Source organism: Aquarana catesbeiana, linkage group LG08, assembly GCF_042186555.1.
Source record: "Aquarana catesbeiana isolate 2022-GZ linkage group LG08, ASM4218655v1, whole genome shotgun sequence".
Lineage (NCBI taxonomy): Eukaryota > Metazoa > Chordata > Amphibia > Anura > Ranidae > Aquarana > Aquarana catesbeiana.
This window is the reverse complement of record NC_133331.1, coordinates 23,263,137-23,284,061: the sequence shown is the minus strand read 5'-3', so window position 1 is coordinate 23,284,061 and position 20,925 is coordinate 23,263,137. Positions and strand designations below refer to the sequence as shown.

The 20,925-nt window shown below is 45.4% G+C and overlaps 1 pseudogene; it reads left to right on the top strand.

The window, feature by feature from the left end:
• The first annotated feature begins 1,530 nt into the window (after positions 1-1,530).
• On the top strand, positions 1,531-2,541 carry LOC141106650 (olfactory receptor 1J21-like; annotated as a pseudogene).
• Positions 2,542-20,925: the final 18,384 nt, after the last annotated feature.

The following is a 20,925-nucleotide window of genomic DNA, read 5'->3' as shown; positions in this document are numbered from 1 at the left end:
CACCCCCATTATGTCAGTATTTGTTGAACCACTTTTTGCTTTAATTCCAGCCTTTAGCCTGTTGGGATATGTCTCCACTAACTTTGCACATCTAGACTTTTCAATATTTGTCCACTCTTCTTTGCAGTATTGCTCAAGTGCAGTTCAATTTGATGGTGACTGTTTGTGGACTGCAGTCTTCAAGGGATTGTAAAGTCAGAAGGTTTTTTCTTAATCCAAATGCATTCTATGCATTAAGAAAAAAGCCTTCTGTATGCAGCAACAGCCCCTCCCAGCCCCCTAATACTTACCTGAGCCCCCTCTCTATCCAGCGATGTCCATGAATGCCTCAGCCATCCAAGACTCTCCCACCTGATCGGCTGATACACAGTAGCAGCACCATTGGCTCCCACTGTTGCCAATATAACTCAGTTAGCCAATCAGGAGAGAGGGGGTGGGTCCAAACCACAGGTCCATATCTGAATGGATACACGGAGCTTCAGCTCGGCTCGGGTGCCCCATAGCAAGCTGCTTGCTGTGGGGGCAATCAACAGGAGGGAGGGGCCAGGAGCTCCAGAAGAGGAGGATCCAGGCTGCTCTGTGCAAAACCACTGCACTGGGTAGGAAAGTATAACATGTTTGGTATTTTAATAGAAAAAAAAAAAAAACTGAGACTTTACAATCACTTTAAGTCTGGGCTCTGACTAAGCCATGCAAGGACATTCACCTTTTTCGCCAACTATTATGTGGTCCTTTTTGCTTTGGGTCATTGTCATGTTGGAATGTAAACCTTCTTCCCATTGACAACTTTCTGGCAAAGGGCAGCAGATTTTCCTCCAGAATTTGATGGTATTTTGCCCCATCCATTTTTCCTTCTATCCTAACAAGTGCTCCAGTCCCTTCTGCAGAGAACCCCCTCCCCCATAACAGGATATTACCCCCCCCCATAAAAGGATATTACCATCCCCCATAATAGGATTTTACCACCTCCCATAACAGGATATTACCACCTCCATGCTTTACTGTAGAAAATTATCATTTGGATGATGAGCTGTATTGGATTTCCGCCAGACATATCGTTTGGTTTTGAGGCCAAATAATTACATTTTAGTCTCATCTGACCATAACACCTTTTTCCATGTGGCCTCAGAATCTACAAGGTGCGTTTAAGGTGGTCAGATGAGGCAAAAAATGTAATTTTAGTCTCAACACCAAATGTTATGCATGACGAAGGGGTCCTGTGTGACTCAAGTGTTGCACTACACTGTTTGTAATGTGATCTTTTAAAATAAATAAATAAATAAAAAAACAACGTTTTGACATAATTGAAGATCCTTGGCGTGGTGGCGAATATTTACATTGCGATAGCTGTGATTGGTTACAGTAATAACATGGTGCAAGGCCAAGCACCACAAAGGGGAGGCCATTTTAAAATGCCTTCCTGCCCTCAGGGAGCAGCAGTTCAGTCGTTTATGTATGACAGCCAGAACGCAAGTGGTTAAATAAATGAAAAAAGTAAAATCCATATATTTTTTTTTCCATGCAAGGAAGATGGAGGAATGCTCAAACATTACAGAAAATGTGTTCTACATTTCAGCTTTTCCCTTCTCTGAAACTGGACAATGTCTCCTTTTCACTGCAGTTTTATTGATGTATCTGATGGCTGTCCTTGGAAACATGACCATTGTTCTATTGGTGCGTCTGGTTCCCCAGCTCCATACTCCAATGTATTTCTTCTTGAGTAATCTTTCTATTAGTGATGTTATATATGTTTCAGTTATTCTTCCAAAACTGCTCTCCATACTCCTAACACAGGATCATTGGATTTCTTTTTCTGCCTGTATGACCCAGGTGTACTTCTTCTCATTGTCAGCTGCTTGTGATATACTTCTACTGACCTCCATGTCCTATGATTGCTACGTAGCAATCTGTAAACCATTACAATATTCCTTACTCATGAGTAAAGATGTATGCCTTTCATTGCTCTGTCCCCGTGGCTTATATCTGCGACTAATGCAGCAGCCCATGTGTTAACCACATCTCTATTATCCTACTGTCTTACACGAAATGTTGACCATTTCTTTTGCAATGTGAAAGAACTGTATGCAATTACCTCTAGTGATGCTACAAGCAGAAACATATTTATGTTAATTGAGGATGCACTTTTGGCATTTTTTCCTTTTTTGCTTATTATGACCTCCTATGTATTCATCTCCACCATACTGAAAATTTGTTCCTCAAAGGGACGGCTCAAAGCCTATTCCAGTTGTACCTCCCGCCTCACTACAGTAATATTATTCTATAATACTATTATAATAATAATATTATTCTATAATTATATTGTATAGTAAACCAGAATCTGAAAGTTCTAAGGAACTGGACAAGTTGCTAACCTTGCTTTATACGGCTGTGGTTCCAATGCTCAACCCATTTGTCTACACTTTAAGGAACCAAGATGTGAACTGTTGTAGTTTGTTAACCTCTTCAAGTAAAGTTGTAAGCAAATATAGTTATTGCCTCCTCATTGTCTCAGCCAAGGGAACAGTATTTAATGGATGTTGAGGGCTAAGCTACTTACTGAAGAAAAGCTAATTTACTGTTGCAAGCCTGGTCGGCTGAGGAGCGGGAGGTGGTTAGGGGAAAGGAATCATCCTTCTGCATTACAATTAAGCCATCTGATAAGGGAGGAAATATCATTGTGTTGGATAATGATCAATACATTGCTATGTGTAACATAATTCTGCAAAACCAACACTGGTATTGTCAGAATAACAGTACTTTTATTGATAGATTCCACAATGAGTTTTACCAGATTGTAGATGCAGCATACCTAAAGGGTGTGATCACTATGGACCAATGGGAATTTATTAGAACAACCTTTCCCCGTACCCCTGTCTTTATGCTCTACCTAAACTCCACAAGGACTTCAAACATTCACCCCGTCGTCCAATAATTTCAGGGAATGGCTCCCTTACCAAAAATCTTAGTACAAAGGTAGATGAATACCTAAGACTGTATGTTGTAAGCCTTCCCACATACATACAGGATACTATCCATCTACTCCAGATTCCTAATGGGTTACATATATCTCCTTTAGCCCATTTAGTTGCCATAGACATCTAGGCATGTTTAATCCCACATGACAAGGGTCTGTCATGCATAAAACGAGTCCTGTCACAGTGTAGCTCACATGATTGACCCCTGACTGAATTCATTTTAGAGTCACTCAACTATATTCTTCATTACAATTGTTTAATGGATCCCATTTTCTCCAGGTATAGGGGGTGATGGGGACATGTTGTGCCCCATCCTACGCAAATCTGTACCTGGGGGAGTGGGAACGTATGCTCCTGTCCTCGGTGGAGCTAGCTGTATACATAGACCACATCATTCTGTGGTACAGGTATATAGATGTGTTTGCTGTATGGGATGATTCACTCGCTTTACTGAATGAATTTCTAAATGTACTGAATGTAAATTATTTCAATCTAAAATTTACTATGCTGGCCTTTACTTTTAAAACGTGCTAAATCCATAACAGATAATGTTGTCCAGAGTAAACTCAGGAGGTGAAGGGAGGGGAGATCAATGTAAATATCTGGGCATGTTCACATGTAGCTACTGCAGATACATAAATACCAAGACATTGATTATTCTTGCAAATGGTGAAAAATGTATACCTAAACACTACGCCAATTGCAAAACAAAGGGGGGGGGGGGGTGTGTGTATATCCTCACATGTGAATGCACCAGTTTTTATATGGACAAAACCAAATTAGAACTGTGGAAAAGGGCATATTGGCATATATACAGTATAAGATCCCTGATTGGCTGAGGAACGGGTGGTGGTTAGGGAAAAGGAATCATCCTCCAGGCGGTGAAAGAGAACCCCTTCATGGAACACGCACCAGGTGGCATGGGCTCCCAATTAGTATGGTCCCTGGGTGCTCAGATGGAGCCCTAATATGTATAATGTCAAAGAAAAGGCCTGTGTGTCGTGCCCTCTCTCAAGGGTTAATAGGAACTAAGACAAGGAGAGTTGCCTCAGGCCAGGATCTGTGCATGTGAACATTGTGTGAGCTTGAGCACCCGAACCAATGGGTGACCCTGAAGCTCTGTCTATAGGCAAGAGCTCTGCTGAATGTGAGAGATGACATCACTAAGGGAGCTAGGGAGGAGGTGGAATCCTTATGGGTAGAGCTCAAAAGGGATGAAGCTAAGGGGAAAATATTACTGGGAGTATGCTATAGGCCCCCTAACCTGAGGAGGAGGGGGAGATGGATCTCCTATCACAAGTTGGATTAGCAGCAAGGATGGAAAGTGTTATCATAATGGGGGATTTTAATTATCCAGATGTGGACTTGGTGGAGGGAACCACGCATTCGTCTAAGGCTTGCCAGTTCCTAAATGTCTTGCAGGACAATTTCATGGTTCAGATGGTAGACGCACCAACTAGAAATAAAGTGTTACTGGATCTACTGATTACCAACAATACAGACCTGATCACGGATGTGGAAATACGGGGCATTTTAGGAAACCGCAATTACAGGTCAATTGGCTTCAGTATAAATCATACAAATAGGAAAAATAAGGGGAATACAAAGACACTGAATTTCAAAAGAGTCAACGTCCCTAAAATATGAACCTTGTTATAAGGCATGAATTGGGATAAAATCTTAGTTACAAAAAACACGGAGGAGAGATGGGTTTGCTTTAAGAGCATATTAAAGTGGTTGTATACCTTTTTTTAAACTTTTACCTACAGGTAAGCCTATAATAAGGCTTACCTGTAGGTAAAAACAAAATCTCCTAAACCTGTATGGTGCATGCGCACAGGGGATTCTCGGCTGAAAGCCCGGCAGCTGCCAGACTTTGCCGCAAAAATGTCTCCAGCCACTCACAGCGCCGAGGCCGCAATACCCGGAAGGCACGCCGAGGGGAAATGTCAACTCCCTCGGCGTGGACAGGGTGAGATGCCGGCGCCTCGTTCTAAGGTCAGTACCTCATAATGAGCTAGTATGCGGTGCATACTAGCTTATTATGCCTTTTCCCTTACAGGTGTAGGGAAAAAAAAAAAAAAAAAAAATCAGCGGGTTTACTACGCTTTAAATAAGGGCATTAGCCAATGCATCCCATTGGGTAATAAATTTAAAAGAGCGAACAAAAGTCCTGGATGGCTTAACTCCAATGTAAAAATGCATATAAAAAGCAAAGGAGAAGGCCTTCAAAAAATACTGGGTTGAGGGATCATCAGCATTCAGACTTTATAAAGAATGCAACAAGAAATGTAGGAGTGCAATAAGGACGGCTAAGATAGAACATGAAAGACACATAGCGGAGGAGAGCAAAAAAAAAAATCCCAAGAAATTCTTTAAATATGTAAACAGTAAAAAAAGGGAGGACAGACCATATTGGCCCCATAAAGAATGAGGAAGGACATCTGGTTACAAAGGATGGGGAGATGGCGAAGGTATTGGATTTATTTTTCTCCTCAGTCTTTACGAGGGAATTGGGGGGCTTCAGTAATCAAAACTGCAGTGTTTATCCTTATGACACATCACAGGAAGCACCTCCATGGTTAACAGAGGACAGAATTAAAATTAGACTTGGGAAACTTAACATTAATCACCGGGACAAGATGGCTTGCATCTGAGGGTACTTGGGGAACTCAGTCAAGTATTGCCAGACCATTGTTCCTAATTTTTACTGACAGGAATGGTACAAGGTGATTGGAGAAAAGTCAATGTAGCACCAATATTTAAAAACCAGACCAGTTGGCCTAACATCAATAGTATGCAAGCTCTTGGAGAGGATGATAAGGGACTATATACAAGATTTTAGTAATGAGAACAGTATCATTACCAATAAGCATGGATTCATGAAGAATCGTTCTTGCCAAACCAATCTATTAACCTTCTATGGAGGAGGTGAGTTGCCATCTAGATAAAGGAAGGCCCGTAGACGTGGTGTATCTGGATTTTGCAAAAGCATTTGACTCAGTTCCCCATAAACGTTTACTGTACAAAATAAGGTCTGTTGGCATGGACCATAGGGTGAGTACATGGATTTAAAAATAGGCTACAAGGTCGAGTTCAGAGGGTGGTGATAAATGTGGAGTACTCGGAATGGTCAGGGGTGGGTAGTGGGGTCCCCCAGGGTTCTGTGCTGGGACCAATCCTATTTATTTCGTTCATAAACGACCTCGAGGATGGGGTAAATAGTTCAATCTCTGTATTTGCGGACAATACTAAGATAAGCAGGGAAATAACTTCTCCGCAGGATGTGGAAACCTTGCAAAAAGATCTGAACAAATTAATGGGGTGGGCAACTACATGGCATATGAGGTTCAATGTAGAAAAAAAAAAAAAAAAAAAAAAAAAAAAAAAGTAAAATAATGCATTTGAGCAAAAATATTAAAACAAGCTATACACTGGGGGGAGAACCTCGGGGGGGGGGGGGGATCTAGGACGGAAAAGGACCTGGGGGTCCTAGTAGATGATAGGCTCAGCAATGGCATGCAATGCCAAGCTGCTGCTAACAAAGCAAACAGAATATTGGCATGATTTAAAAAGGGGATCAACTACAGAGATAAAACGATAATTCTCCTGCTCTACAAGACTCTGGTCGGCCGCACCTGGAGTATGCTGTCCAGTTCTGGGCACCAGTCCTCAGGAAGGATGCACTGGAAATGGAGCGAGTACAAAGAAGGGCAACAAAGCTAATAAAGGGTCTGGAGGATATTAGTTATGAGGAAACGTTGCGAGCACTGAACTTATTCCCTCTGGAGAAGAGACGCTTGAGAGGGGATATGATTTCAATTTACAAATATTGTACTGGTGATCCCACAATGGGGATAAAACTTTTTTTGTGGAAGGGAGTTTAACAAGACACGTGGCCACTCTTTAAAATTAGAAGATTTTGCTGTCTGTTGGTGTGTGTTTGCTGCTGTCTGTTGGTGTGTGTTTGCTGGGTTGCATTTTGGGGACTTTTCCCTTTAGTTTTAATTTGCCTTTTGCTGTCACTTTTTTTTTTTTTTTTTTTTTTTTTTTTTTTTCTTGTTTCATCAGTCTATCAATTAAGGGGTGTGGTTAATTGCTCACAGGTGCCTATATAACTTGTTGTAGGACTCAGTCTGAGCGTGCTCAGTTTGAAGCTGTGGAGCTTGGTGTAAGTGGAGCTGGATTAAGTGGGAGTTAAAAACAAGAGTTTAAAACAGGAGGTATAACAGGATTCATAGTACCTGTGTAGTGTGAGTATCTGAGTGTTGTCTGAGTAGTGTGTGTGGATCGTTAGTACTTGTGTATTGTGTACCTGTGTATTGTCTTGAGTATTAGTGCCAGGAAGCTAGTTGTTAGGTAATTTGGACAGGGTAAAATCCCCAAATCCTCACTAAATTTAATAGGTACGATGCCCCGGCGGGTGTGGAGAGGGCGACTCTTTGTACATCTTGCCGCATGTATGTGTTCCTTGATCATCCGATCGAGGGCGAATACTGCTGTGCAAAATGTAAGCACATTGTTTCCCTGGAAGCCCAGGTTCTGAATCTGGGGAAGCAACTGTCAGCACTGAAAAGTCCCTCCATACTAAAGGTGAGCCAGGAACGTACACGGCAGGTGCCGGCAGGGGCCAGCACAGAGGCGGGTGGAGACAAAGAGGTGCAGGCACTAGCAAAGAGTAGATGGGTGACAGTCAGAGGGGTAGAAGGAGAAGTGCCAGGAAGGCCGATCCAGGACTGGAGCATCCAATAAGTACGCTCCATTGAGTGACATTGGTGTAACCAGTCAGGGACCAGCACTGCTGGAGATGAGGGACTCTCCTAGCTGCCAGGGGAACAACTCCTCCAGTGAGAGTGGGGGGGCAGCAAAGGGAAAGGAAAGACAGATTCTGGTGGTAGGGGACTCAATTCTTAGAAGGACAGAGAGGGCAATCTGTAACCAAGACCTGAAGCGCCGAACAGTATGTGGTCTACCGGGCGCTCGGGTTTGGCACATCACGGATCTTGTGGACAGATTACTGGGAGGGGCTGGGGAAGACCCGGCTGTCATGGTGCACGTTGGCACCAATGACAAAGTCAGAGGCAGATGGAGTGTCCTAAAGAACGATTTTAGGGACTTAGGAGCTAAATTGAGGAAAAGGACCTCCAAGGTAGTGTTCTCAGGAATACTACCGGTACATCGAGCCACACCAGAGAGGCAGAGGGAGATTAGGGAAGTAAACAAGTGGCTGAAGAGCTGGTGTAGTAAGGAGGGGTTTGGGTTCCTGGAGGACTGGGCCGACTTCTCAGTCGGTAACCGGTACTATAGAAGGGACGGGACTGCACCTAAATGAGGAGGGTGCAGATCTGCTGGGAATGAAGATGGCCAAAAAGTTAGAGGGGTTTTTAAACTAGGCGATGGGGGGGGGGGGGGGGGGGGGGGTGTCCAGAGACAGTGATAGCCAGCGCGGAAGATATTCCAGAGGGTAGTATTGGGGGCATTAGTGGTAGGTTAGCCAAAGCACAAAAACACAAGGCGAGTATAATAGCAAGTCCAAGTTGCAATCTTGAAACACCCAATACGAGGACAATATGCGACCAGTCTAAACTATGTGGCATGTTCACCAATGCCAGGAGCCTGGCGGACAAGATGGGTGAACTAGAGATACTGTTGTACAAGGAGGATTTGGATTTTGTGGGAATTTCAGAGACCTGGTTCAACAGCTCTCATGATTGGCTCGCAAACATTCAAGGGTATACCCTATACCGCAAGGATAGAGAGGGTAAAAAAGGGGGAGGGGTATGCCTATATATTAAGAATAATGTACAAGTGAATGTGAGAGATGACATCACTGAGGGGGCTAGGGAGGAGGTGGAATCTTTATGGGTAGAGCTCCAAAGGGATGAAGCTAAGGGGAAAATAATACTGGGAGTATGCTATAGGCCCCCTAACCTGAGGGAGGAAGTGGAGACGGATCTCCTATCACAAATTGGATTAGCAGCAAGGATGGGAAGTGTTATCATAATGGGGGATTTTAATTATCCAGACATAGACTGGGCGGAGGGAACCGCGCATTCATTTAAGGCTCGCCAGTTCCTTAGTGTCCTGCAGGACAATTTTATGGGTCAGATGGTAGACGCACCAACTAGAAATAAAACATTACTAGATCTACTGATTACCAACAATACAGACCTGATAACAGATGTGGAAATACGGGGCAATTTAGGTAACAGCGATCACAGGTCAATTAGTTTCAGTATAAAATCACACAAATAGGAGACATGAAGGGAACATAAAGACACTGAATTTCAAAAGAGCCAACTTCCCTAAACTACAAACCTTGCTAAAAGGCATAAATTGGGATAAAATATTAGGAACAAAGAATACAGAGGAGAGATGGGTTTGCTTTAAGAGCATATTAAATAAGGGCATTAGCCAATGTATCCCATTGGGTAATAAATTTAAAAGAGCGAACAAACATCCTGGATGGCTTAACTCCAATGTAAAAATGCATATAAAAGCAAAGGAGAAGGCCTTCAAAAAACACAAGGATGAGGGATCATCCACAGCATTCAGAATTTATAAAGAATGCAATAAGAAATGTAAGGGTGCAATTAGGATGGCTAAGATAGAACATGAAAGACACATAGCGGAGGAGAGCAAAAAAAATCCCAAGAAATTCTTTAAGTATGTAAATAGTAAAAAAGGGAGGACAGACCATATTGGCCCCATAAAGAATGAGGAAGGACATCTGGTTACAAAGGATGGGGAGATGGCAGAGGTATTGAATTTATTCTTCTCCTCAGTCTTCACGAGTGAATCGGGGGGCTTCAGTAACCAAAACTGCAGTGTTTATCCTCATGACACAACACAGGAAGCACCTACATGGTTAACAGAGGACGGAATTAAAATTAGACTTGAGAAACTTAACATTAATAAATCACCGGGACCAGATGGCTTGCATCCGAGGGTACTTAGGGAACTCAGTCAGGTGATTGCCAGACCGTTGTTCCTAATTTTTACAGACAGTCTATTGACTGGAATGGTACCAGCTGATTGGAGAAAAGCTAATGTAGTACCAATATTTAAAAAGGGCCCAAAAAACATCCCTGGGAATTACAGACCAGTTAGCCTAACATCAATAGTATGTAAACTCTTGGAGGGGATAAGGGACTATATACAAGATTTTAGTAATAAGAATGATATCATTAGCAGTAATCAGCATGGATTCATGAAGAATCGTTCTTGCCAAACCAATCTATTAACCTTCTATGAGGAGGTGAGTTGCCATCTAGATAAAGGAAGGCCCGTAGACGTGGTGTATCTGGATTTTGCAAAAGCATTTGACACAGTTCCCCATAAACGTTTACTGTACAAAATAAGGTGCGTTGGCATGGATCATAGGGTGAGTACATGGATTGAAAACTGGCTACAAGGGCGTGTTCAGAGGGTGGTGATAAATGGGGAGTACTCAGAATGGTCAGGGGTGGGTAGTGGGGTCCCCCAGGGTTCTGTGCTGGGACCAATCCTATTTAATTTGTTCATAAACGACCTGGAGGATGGGATAAACAGTTCAATCTCTGTATTTGCAGACGATACTAAGCTAAGCAGGGCAATAACTTCTCCGCAGGATGTGGAAATCTTGCAAAAAGACCTGAACAAATTAATGGGGTGGGCGACTACATGGCAAATGAGGTTCAATGTAGAAAAATGTAAAATAATGCATTTGGGTGGCAAAAATATGAATGCAATCTATACACTGGGGGGAGAACCTCTGGGGGAATCTAGGATGGAAAAGGACTTGGGGGTCCTAGTAGATGATAGGCTCAGCAATGGCATGCAATGCCAAGCTGCTGCTAATAAAGCAAACAGAATATTGGCATGCATTAAAAGGGGGATCAATTGCAGAGATAAAACAATAATTCTCCCGCTCTACAAGACTCTGGTCCGGCCGCACCTGGAGTATGCTGTCCAGTTCTGGGCACCAGTCCTCAGGAGGGACGTACTGGAAATGGAGCGAGTACAAAGAAGGGCAACAAAGCTAATAAAGGGTCTCGAGGATCTTAGTTATGAGGAAAGGTTGCGAGCACTGAACTTATTCTCTCTGGAGAAGAGACGCTTGAGAGGGGATATGATTTCAATTTACAAATACTGTACAGGTGACCCCACAATAGGGATAAAACTTTTTCGCAAACTTAAACTACGTAGAGGGTTCTTTACTGTAAGAGCGGCAAGGATGTGGAATTCCCTTCCACAGGCGGTGGTCTCAGCGGAGAGCATTGATAGCTTCAAGAAACTATTAGATAATCACCTGAATGACCGCAATATACAGGGATATGTAATGTAATACTGACACATAATCACACACATAGGTTGGACTTGATGGACTTGTGTCTTTTTTCAACCTCACCTACTATGTAACTATGTAAGAAAAAAGATTTAACCTTAAACTACATATAGTTACATAGTAGGTGAGGTTGAAAAAAGACAAAGTTTATCAAGTCCAACCTATGAGTGTGATTATGTAAGTATTACTTAACTACCTAGAGGGTTCTTTACTGTAAGAGGCAAGGATGTGGAATTCCCTTCCACAGGCGGTGGTCTCGGTAATACGGACATATAATCACACACATAGGTTGGACTTGATAGACTTGTGTCTTTTTTCAACCTCACCTACTATAACTATGTGCAGGACACACGTATTAGATGCCACTGCTGAGCTTGTCATCATCTCCTGTGCAGCTAGATCTCACTGCAGACCGATCCTGTTCTTTTCCTAATATACTACAGGCAGGCAGTTGATTCAGTTAGCTGCAGTATATATTGACTACTGTATCCTGTGCAGCTAGATCTCAATGCAGACCATTCCTGTTGTTCTGTTCCTAATATACTACAGGCAGGCAGTTGATTCATTTAGCTGCAGTATATTGAGTACTGTATCCTGTGCAGCTATATCTCACTGCAGACCATTCCTGTTCTCTTCCTAAAATACTACAGGCAGGCAGTTCATTCAGTTAGCTGCAGTATATTCAGTATATGTATACATCCCAGCTTTGTGCAGCTACATCTCACTGCAGGCCATTCCTGGTGTAACTATTCAAATACATTACAAATACATCAATTACAGTATGTTTGGAAGGTCAACAAGGAGAGGCAGATGCTCACAGGCCATTAAAAGAGGGCAAGCAGGCTCTGTGTCTACAGCCAACATTGCTGGTCATGGACACGGTGCATCCTCAGCACATGGCCTTGGGGCACGCTGGTCCTTTTTTTGGCAGCTGGCCATGTTGAGCCACAACATGCAGAAGAGTTGCTAGAGTGGATGACCAAGCCATCCTCATTCTCCTCATCCTCTGTCACCCATGCTCAGAGTACTTTGGGTGCCAATGCAGCTGCCAAAGCAGCCTCTTCCATCAGCTCCATGTCATCAGTCACTCCTTCCCTAGCCCCACCATCATGCCCCGAGGAGTCCTCTGAACTGTTCGACCACAGTGTCGGGTACATGCTCCAGGAGGATACGCAGCGTTTTGAAGGCTCTGATGATGGTACCCAGATTGAGGAAGGCAGCAATGTGAGCCCAGAGAGAGGGGGTGCCCAAGAAGGGCAACAAACTGGCAGTCATGTTCCCCCAGCTGCAGCATACTGCCAGGTTTGCTCCAGTGACGAGGAGGGAGGGGATGATGAGGTCACTGACTCTACGTGGGTGCCAGATAGAAGAGAGGAGGAGGAGGCACATCTTTAACGAGGCAGGATGCCCTCCAGGGGCCAGCTTAAGGCAGCCAACTGACTGCATCACATCGCAGAGCTCCGCATGTGCAGGGCGCTGCTGACTCCATGCGTTTTTCCAAAGGTTCTTTGGTGTGGGCCTTTTTTGAAATGTGTGCAGCAGATCGCACTGTTGCTGTTTGCAACCTATGTCTGAAGCGTATCAAGCGTGACCAAAACAGCAGCCGCTTGGGCACCACATGCTTGACCAGACAAATGTTGACTTGCCATGCAGTTCGTTGGCAAGCGTATCTAAAAGACCCACACCAAAGAATAGGGATGAGCCGAACACCCCCCTGTTCGGTTCGCACCAGAACATGCGAACAGGAAAAAAGTTCGTTCGAACATGCGAACACCGTTAAAGTCTATGGGACACGAACATGAATAATCAAAAGTGCTAATTTTCAAGGCTTATATGCAAGTTATTGTCATAAAAAGTGTTTGGGGACCTGGGTCCTGCCCCAGGGGACATGGATCAATGCAAAAAAAAGTTTTAAAAACGGCCGTTTTTTCAGGAGCAGTGATTTTAATAATGCTTAAAGTCAAACAATAAAAGTGTAATATCCCTTTAAAATTCGTACCTGGGGGGTGTCTATAGTGTGCCTGTAAAGGGGCGCATGTTTCCTGTGTTTAGAACAGTCTGACAGCAAAATGACATTTTGAAGGAAAAAACTCATTTAAAACTACCCGCGGCTATTGCATTGCCGACAATACACATAGAAGTTCATTGATAAAAAACGGCATGGGAATTCCCCAAAGGGGAACCCCGAACCAAAATTAAAAAAAAAAAAATGACGTGGGGGTCCCCCTAAATTCCATACCAGGCCCTTCAGGTCTGGTATGGATATTAAGGGGAACCCCAGCCAAAATTAAAAAAAAAAACGGCGTGGGGTCCCCCCAAAAATCCATACCAGACCCTTATCCGAGCACGCAACCTGGCAGGCCGCAGGAAAAGAGGGGGGGACGAGAGTGCGGCCCCCCCTCCCTCCTGAACCGTACCAGGCCACATGCCCTCAACATTGGGAGGGTGCTTTGGGGTAGCCCCCCAAAACACCTTGTCCCCATGTTGATGAGGACAAGGGCCTCATCCCCACAACCCTGGCCGGTGGTTGTGGGGGTCTGCGGGCGGGGGGCTTATCGGAATCTGGAAGCCCCCTTTAACAAGGTGACCCCCAGATCCCGGCCCCCCCCCTGTGTGAAATGGTAAGGGGGTACATAAGTACCCCTACCATTTCACGAAAAAAGTGTCAAAAATGTTAAAAATGACAAGAGACAGTTTTTGACAATTCCTTTATTTAAATGCTTCTTCTTTCTTCTATCTTGCTTCATCTTCTGGTTCTTCTGGCTCTTCTGGTTCTTCTGGTTCTTCCTCCGGCGTTCTCGTCCAGCATCTCCTCCGCGGCGTCTTCTGTCTTCTTCTCCTCGGGCCGCTCCGCACCCATGGCATGGGGGGGAGGCTCCCGCTCTTCTCTTCTTCTCTTCTTCTCTTCTTCTCTTCTTCTCTTCTTCTCTTCTTCTCTTCTTCTCTTCTTCTCTTCTTCTCTTCTTCTTTTCTTCTCTTCTCTTCTTCTCTTCTTCTCTTCTTCTCTTCTTCTCTTCTTCTCTTCTTCTCTTCTTCTCTTCTTCTTCATTTTCTTCTCCGGGCCGCTCCGCAATCCATGCTGGCATGGAGGGAGGCTCCCGCTGTGTGACGGCGCTCCTCGTCTGACAGTTCTTAAATAACAGAGGGGGGCGGGGCCACCCGGTGACCCCGCCCCCCTCTGACGCACGGTGACTTGACGGGACTTCCCTGTGACGTCACGGGGAATGCCACAGGGAAGTCCCGTCAAGTCACCGTGCGTCAGAGGGGGGCGGGGTCACCGGGTGGCCCCGCCCCCCTCTGTTATTTAAGAACTGTCAGACGAGGAGCGCCGTCACACAGCGGGAGCCTCCCTCCATGCCAGCATGGATTGCGGAGCGGCCCGGAGAAGAAAATGAATAGGAAGAAGAGAAGAAGAGAAGAAAAGAAGAAAAGAAGAAAAGAAGAGAAGAGCGGGAGCCTCCCCCCCATGCCATGGGTGCGGAGCGGCCCGAGGAGAAGAAGACAGAAGACGCCGCGGAGGAGATGCTGGACGAGAACGCCGGAGGAAGAACCAGAAGAACCAGAAGAGCCAGAAGAACCAGAAGATGAAGCAAGATAGAAGAAAGAAGAAGCATTTAAATAAAGGAATTGTCAAAAACTGTCTCTTTTCATTTTTAACATTTTTGACACTTTTTTCGTGAAATGGTAGGGGTACTTATGTACCCCCTTACCATTTCACACAGGGGGGGGGCCGGGATCTGGGGGTCACCTTGTTAAAGGGGGCTTCCAGATTCCGATAAGCCCCCCGCCCGCAGACCCCCACAACCACCGGCCAGGGTTGTGGGGATGAGGCCCTTGTCCTCATCAACATGGGGACAAGGTGTTTTGGGGGGCTACCCCAAAGCACCCTCCCAATGTTGAGGGCATGTGGCCTGGTACGGTTCAGGAGGGAGGGGGGGCCGCACTCTTGTCCCCCCCTCTTTTCCTGCGGCCTGCCAGGTTGCGTGCTCGGATAAGGGTCTGGTATGGATTTTTGGGGGGACCCCACGCCGTTTTTTTTTTTTTTTTTTGGCGCGGGGTTCCCCTTAAAATCCATACCAGACCTGAAGGGTCTGGTATGGAATTTAGGGGGAACCCCACGTCATTTTTTTTTTTAAATTTTGGCCGGGGTTCCCCTTAATATCCATACCAGACCTGAAGGGCCTGGTATGGAATTTAGGGGGACCCCCACGTCATTTTTTTTTTTTAATTTTGGTTCGGGGTTCCCCTTTGGGGAATTCCCATGCAGTTTTTATCAATGAACTTCTATGTGTATTGTCGGCAATGCAATAGCCGCGGGTAGTTTTAAATGAGTTTTTTCCTTCAAAATGTCATTTTGCTGTCAGACTGTTCTAAACACAGGAAACATGCGCCCCTTTACAGGCACACTATAGACACCCCCCAGGTACGAAATTTAAAGGGATATTACACTTTTATTGATTGACTTTAAGTATTATTAAAATCACTGCTCCTGAAAAAACGGCCGTTTTTAAAACTTTTTTTTGCATTGATCCATGTCCCCTGGGGCAGGACCCAGGTCCCCAAACACTTTTTATGACAATAACTTGCATATTAGCCTTTAAAATTAGCACTTTTGATTTCTCCCATAGACTTTTAAAGGGTGTTCCGCGGCATTCGAATTTGCCGCGAACACCCCAAATTGTTCGCTGTTCGGTGAACTTGCGAACAGCCAATGTTCGAGTCGAACATGAGTTCGACTCGAACTCGAAGCTCATCCCTACCAAAGAACAAAGCGGACCTTTCCTTTCTCCTCATCCCCCCCCAAGTCTGCACAATTACCCCCCTCCCTCTAGTCTGCCCAATCCCATCATCAGCACAGACCCCCCCAGTGAGAAGGAGAAAGGGGCAGAGCACTGCAAAGAAATGGAGAGAGGGAGAGGGAGAGGGAGAGAGACACACCGCTGCAGTTTATGTACCAGAAGCCGCACCAGCAAAGCTTGGGAGTCCAAGTCAGTCAGGCCTGCTTCTTTACTCCACAGTCACACCATGCGCCAGGCTCTGTCTACTCCTCCACTCACGCCAAACACAGTGATTCGAGAGACCGGAAGTGACGCAGTACTGTGAAAAGCAGCACCCACCATCCTCCGGTCTCGGCCATTAAAATAAATGAACAAGGAGCTTCAATGGCAATTTACTGGACATTGAAGAATGGGGGAGTGTTTGCGGGCGCATCTCTTCTGCCCTGGACAGTGCCTAAATGTGGGCAAATCACCTTCCCATAGACCGCCACATGTCCGGCGCCCGGTCACTCTTAAAGTGAACATTTTTTTTTTTTTTTTACAGATTGGGGGGGCAGCGCCCGAGTGCCCCCTATGGACGGGCCACCACTGGAAGGAACCCTTATCAGATTTGTACCAAGGGATTGTTGCATGTAGTGCAAGGCGTGTTTGAGCAAGTATTGCATGGAGGTGAGCAAGTATTGCATGTGGTGGCAGGAACACTATGCATATAGAGGCTGTGTCAAGTAAAGTAGTATTTTACATCTCTCTGCATGTTAACAGAGGAAATCATCACTTTAATATTGGACTTTTGTCTTTGCACATCACTTTTGTTATTCTGTGGATCTGGTAAATATTGATGCAGCGCTGTCTCATATATATTTGTAAATTATTATTATTATTCAGGATTTATATAGCGCCAACAGTTTACGCAGCGCTTTACAATATAAAAGGGAGACAATACAGTTATAATACAATACAATAGGATTAAGAGGGCCCTGCTCAGAAGAGCTTACAATCTAATAGGGTGGGGCAAGTGGTACAAAAGGTTGTAACTGTGGGGAATGAGCTGGTGGAAGTGGTAGGAGATTAGTTGGAGACATGATAGGCTTTCCTGAAGACATGAGTTTTCAGGGATTGCCTGAAGGTAGCAAGAGTAGGGGATAGCCGGATAGATGGAGGTAGCGAGTTCCAGAGGATGGGAGAGGCTCTGGAGAAATCCTGGAGACGAGCATGGGAGGAGGAGATGAGAGAGCTTGAAAGCAGGAGGTCTTGAGAAGAGCGGAGAGGTCGATTTGGGCGATATTTGGAGACAAGATTAGTGATGTAGCTTGGGGCAGAGTTGTGAATGGCTTTGTATGTTGTGGTTAGAATTTTGAATTTAATTCGCTGGGTGATTGGGAGCCAGTGTAGGGATTGAAGTAGAGGGTTGGCAGACACTGAGCGGTTGGTAAGGTGGATAAGTCTGGCAGCAGCATTCATGATAGACTGAAGAGGGGATAGCCTATGGAGCGGTAGGCCAATGAGAAGGGAGTTGCAATAGTCAGGCGAGAGATAACAAGGGAGTGAATGAGGAGCTTGGTGGTTTCATTTGTTAAAAAAGGGCGAATTTTAGAGATGTTACGGAGGTGAATTCTACAAACTTTTGACAGCGATTGGATTTGAGGCTGAAATGACAAGTCAGAGTCTAGGATTACACCTAGTACCCTGGCGTGAGGGGAGGGACTGATGGTTGCATTGTTGATTTTGATGGAAAAGTCATGGAGGGGGGCACGGGCGGGGGGGGGAATAGTAATAGCTCAGTTTTAGAGAGATTTAGTTTAAGGAAATGGTGCGACATCCATGCTGATATGTCAGTTAGTAAGTTAGTAATGCGAGAGGAGACTGAAGGAGTGAGGTGAGGAGTAGACAGATAGATTTGGGTGTCATCAGCGTATAAGTGGTATTGGAAGCCGTGGGCAGTTATTAAGTGACCAAGGGAGGAGGTGTAGATAGAGAAGAGAAGGGGTCCAAGAACCGAGCCTTGGGGGACCCCCACAGAAAGGGGCAATGGAGAGGAGGAGACAGAGTTGTAGGTGACACTGAAGGAGCGCTGTGATAAATAGCCAGAGAACCAGGATAGAGCAGAATCTCGGAGGCCAAGGGAATGTAGTTTATTGAGAAGGAGCGGGTGGTCAACAGTATCAAAGGCCGCAGAGAGGTCAAGTAGTAGGAGTATGGAGTACTGGCTGTTGGTTTTAGCAGTTAGTAAATCGTTAGTGAGTTTTAGTAAGGTAGTTTCCGTGGAGTGCTGCGAGCGAAAGCCAGACTGTAAGGGGTCAAGAAGGTTATTTTCATTGAGGTAGGAGCTAAGACGGTTGTAGACTAAGCGTTCTAGAAGTTTAGAGGTGAATGGGAGTAATGAGATGGGTCTTAAGTTGTTCAGGTCGGTAGGGTCCAGTGAGGGCTTTTTAAGAATGGGAGTGATCTGTGCATGTTTTAGAGGGGAGGGGAAAATGCCACTAGAAAGGGAGAGATTGAAGATGTGGGTGAGGGAGCATAGGATAGAAGAAGAGGGTGACCGTAGTAGTTGTGAGGGAACAGGATCCAAGGGACAGTTGGTTAGGTGGGCATCCGAGAAAATTTTTGTAACCTCTTCCGTAGTAGCCAATTCAAAAGAGGAGAGTGTTGAATGTGCTGCTGGGCAAGGTATGATGGGTGGGGAAGACGTACGCACGGTGGAGATGTCCTCACGAATTGCATCAATCTTGTCTTTGAAGTGATTGGCAATCTCTTGGGCAGTGAGTGAGTTAGTGGGTAGAGGGGGTGGTGGACGAAGCAGAGAGTTAAAGGTTGAGAAGAGCCGACGGGGACTGGATGACAAGGAATTAATAAGAGAGACAAAGTAGGCTTGTTTGGCAGCATTGAGGCATGAATTGTATTTTAGAAGGGCAGATTTATATAGGGTGAAGTCTTGCAGGCATTTGGTTTTACGCCACAGTCGTTCAAGAGCACGGCAATGTCTCTTGAGATTTCTAGTGTTGTCAGTTTGCCAGGGTTGTAACGGTCGGGGCCTAATTCTGCGTGTGGTTGGAGGAGCAAGTGCATCTAGTGATGATGAGAGTGAACTGTTGTAGACAGAAGTGGCGACGTCAGGACAGGACAGGGGAGAGATTATGTCATATAGGTGGTCAGTAGCAGAATAGAGAAGAGAAGGGTTAAAGTGGCGAAGGTTTCTACAAGTAATGGTTTGCTGCTTGGAGGGATGGGTGGTTGGAGGCAAGGATACAGTGAAAGTAATGAGGTTGTGATCAGATAGAGGAAAGGGGGTGTTGGTGAGGTTGCCAGGGTTGCAGAGATGGGAGAATACAAGGTCAAGGGTATTACCATTGGAGTGAGTGGAAGTATGTGTCCATTGGGTTAGGTCAAAAGATGAGGTTAAGTTGAGAAGTTTAGCTGTAGTTGGGCTGTTAACATTGACAGGAATGTTAAAGTCACCAAGAATAATGGTGGGTATTTCAGAGGAGAGAAAGTAGGGTAGCCAGGCAGCAAAGTCATCAATGAAGCACGATACCGGTCCTGGAGGCCTATAAATTGCTGCAATCCTCAGAGAAATGGGAGAAAACAGACGAATACAGTGCATCTCGAAAGAAGAGAGGGATAGAGAGGGAGGGACAGTAAGGACTTGGAAGGTGCTTTGTGGGGACAGAAGGAAGCCAACTCCACCTCCTTTCTGTCTGTTGGGTCTGGAGGAGTGAGTCCAATGGAGACCACCATGGGAGAGGGCAGCAGGAGAAGCTGAGTCAAAATTTTGCAGCCAGGTTTCTGTTATGGCGAGTATGTTCAAGCCATGAGAGATGAAGAGGTCATGTACAGATGTTAGCTTGTTACAGATGGAGCGGGCGTTCCAAAGGGCACATGAGATTGGTGGGGTGCTTTGAGGAAGCAGGGGGATAGAAATTAAACTGGGTGGATTGCGGTGGTTGCCAGAGGGGGAGGGGTATTGGATATGTTGCTTGCATTTGGAAAATGGCGGACCAGGATTAGGAGAAATGTCACCTGAGACTAGGAGAAGGAGGAGGGCGAGGAAGGCAAGGTGGGAGTGAGATGTGCATGAGCGCACGTGTCTAGTGGCCCTGGTGTTTATTTCAGCATGTGGGTGCAGCAACTGCAGGAGATGATGGGTGCCATAGTAGGGAGAGGGTAGGAGTGAGGGTGATATGTGCATGCTGCAGGGAAGAGAGGAGGGGTAGAGTAAAGAAAATTTGAGGATAGAAGACACCAAAGTGAGAAGGAAGAGAATAAGGAGCATGTTAGTGGATAGAGAGTGGGTAACTAACCTAATATAAAATAAATTTCAAAAGGTGGTTTGCTTGTCGTCTTGCAGAGTGGAGCAGAGTTCCTGTTGTTCATCCAGCTTTAGTTATCCTGCTTTCGTTAAACTGCGTCGGTGAAACTGCGCATCACTCATGACAGAGCCACTCAGGAAAGAGCCGTGATGTCTGCGCCATGCCCCTGTCTGCGCCACCCCATAAGCTGCCATAAATTTATAGAGAGTCTAAGCTGGGATGCATTTCTCAGTTGGTCATTATTGGGTCTGATGTGAGACACCTGAATATGGGGAGGATAAATCATTAATTGAGAGGCGGACACAGGGTAATCCACGGAGGCCCCCTGGACTGTATGCGCATGGCCCCTTCTCCAACGCGCATGCTTGAGGCGCCCGCACGTCGGGAACGACGTCACACGCACGCAGTCCACCGACACAAACAGCCTCACCGGCGGACTGCGCATTTCCGCCGGAGTGGCAAGATGAAGGACAGACAAAGATGAGAAAACATCTGTGGCCTCCTGTAGCCGCCGCGGATTGTGATATCCGGGCAGCTTG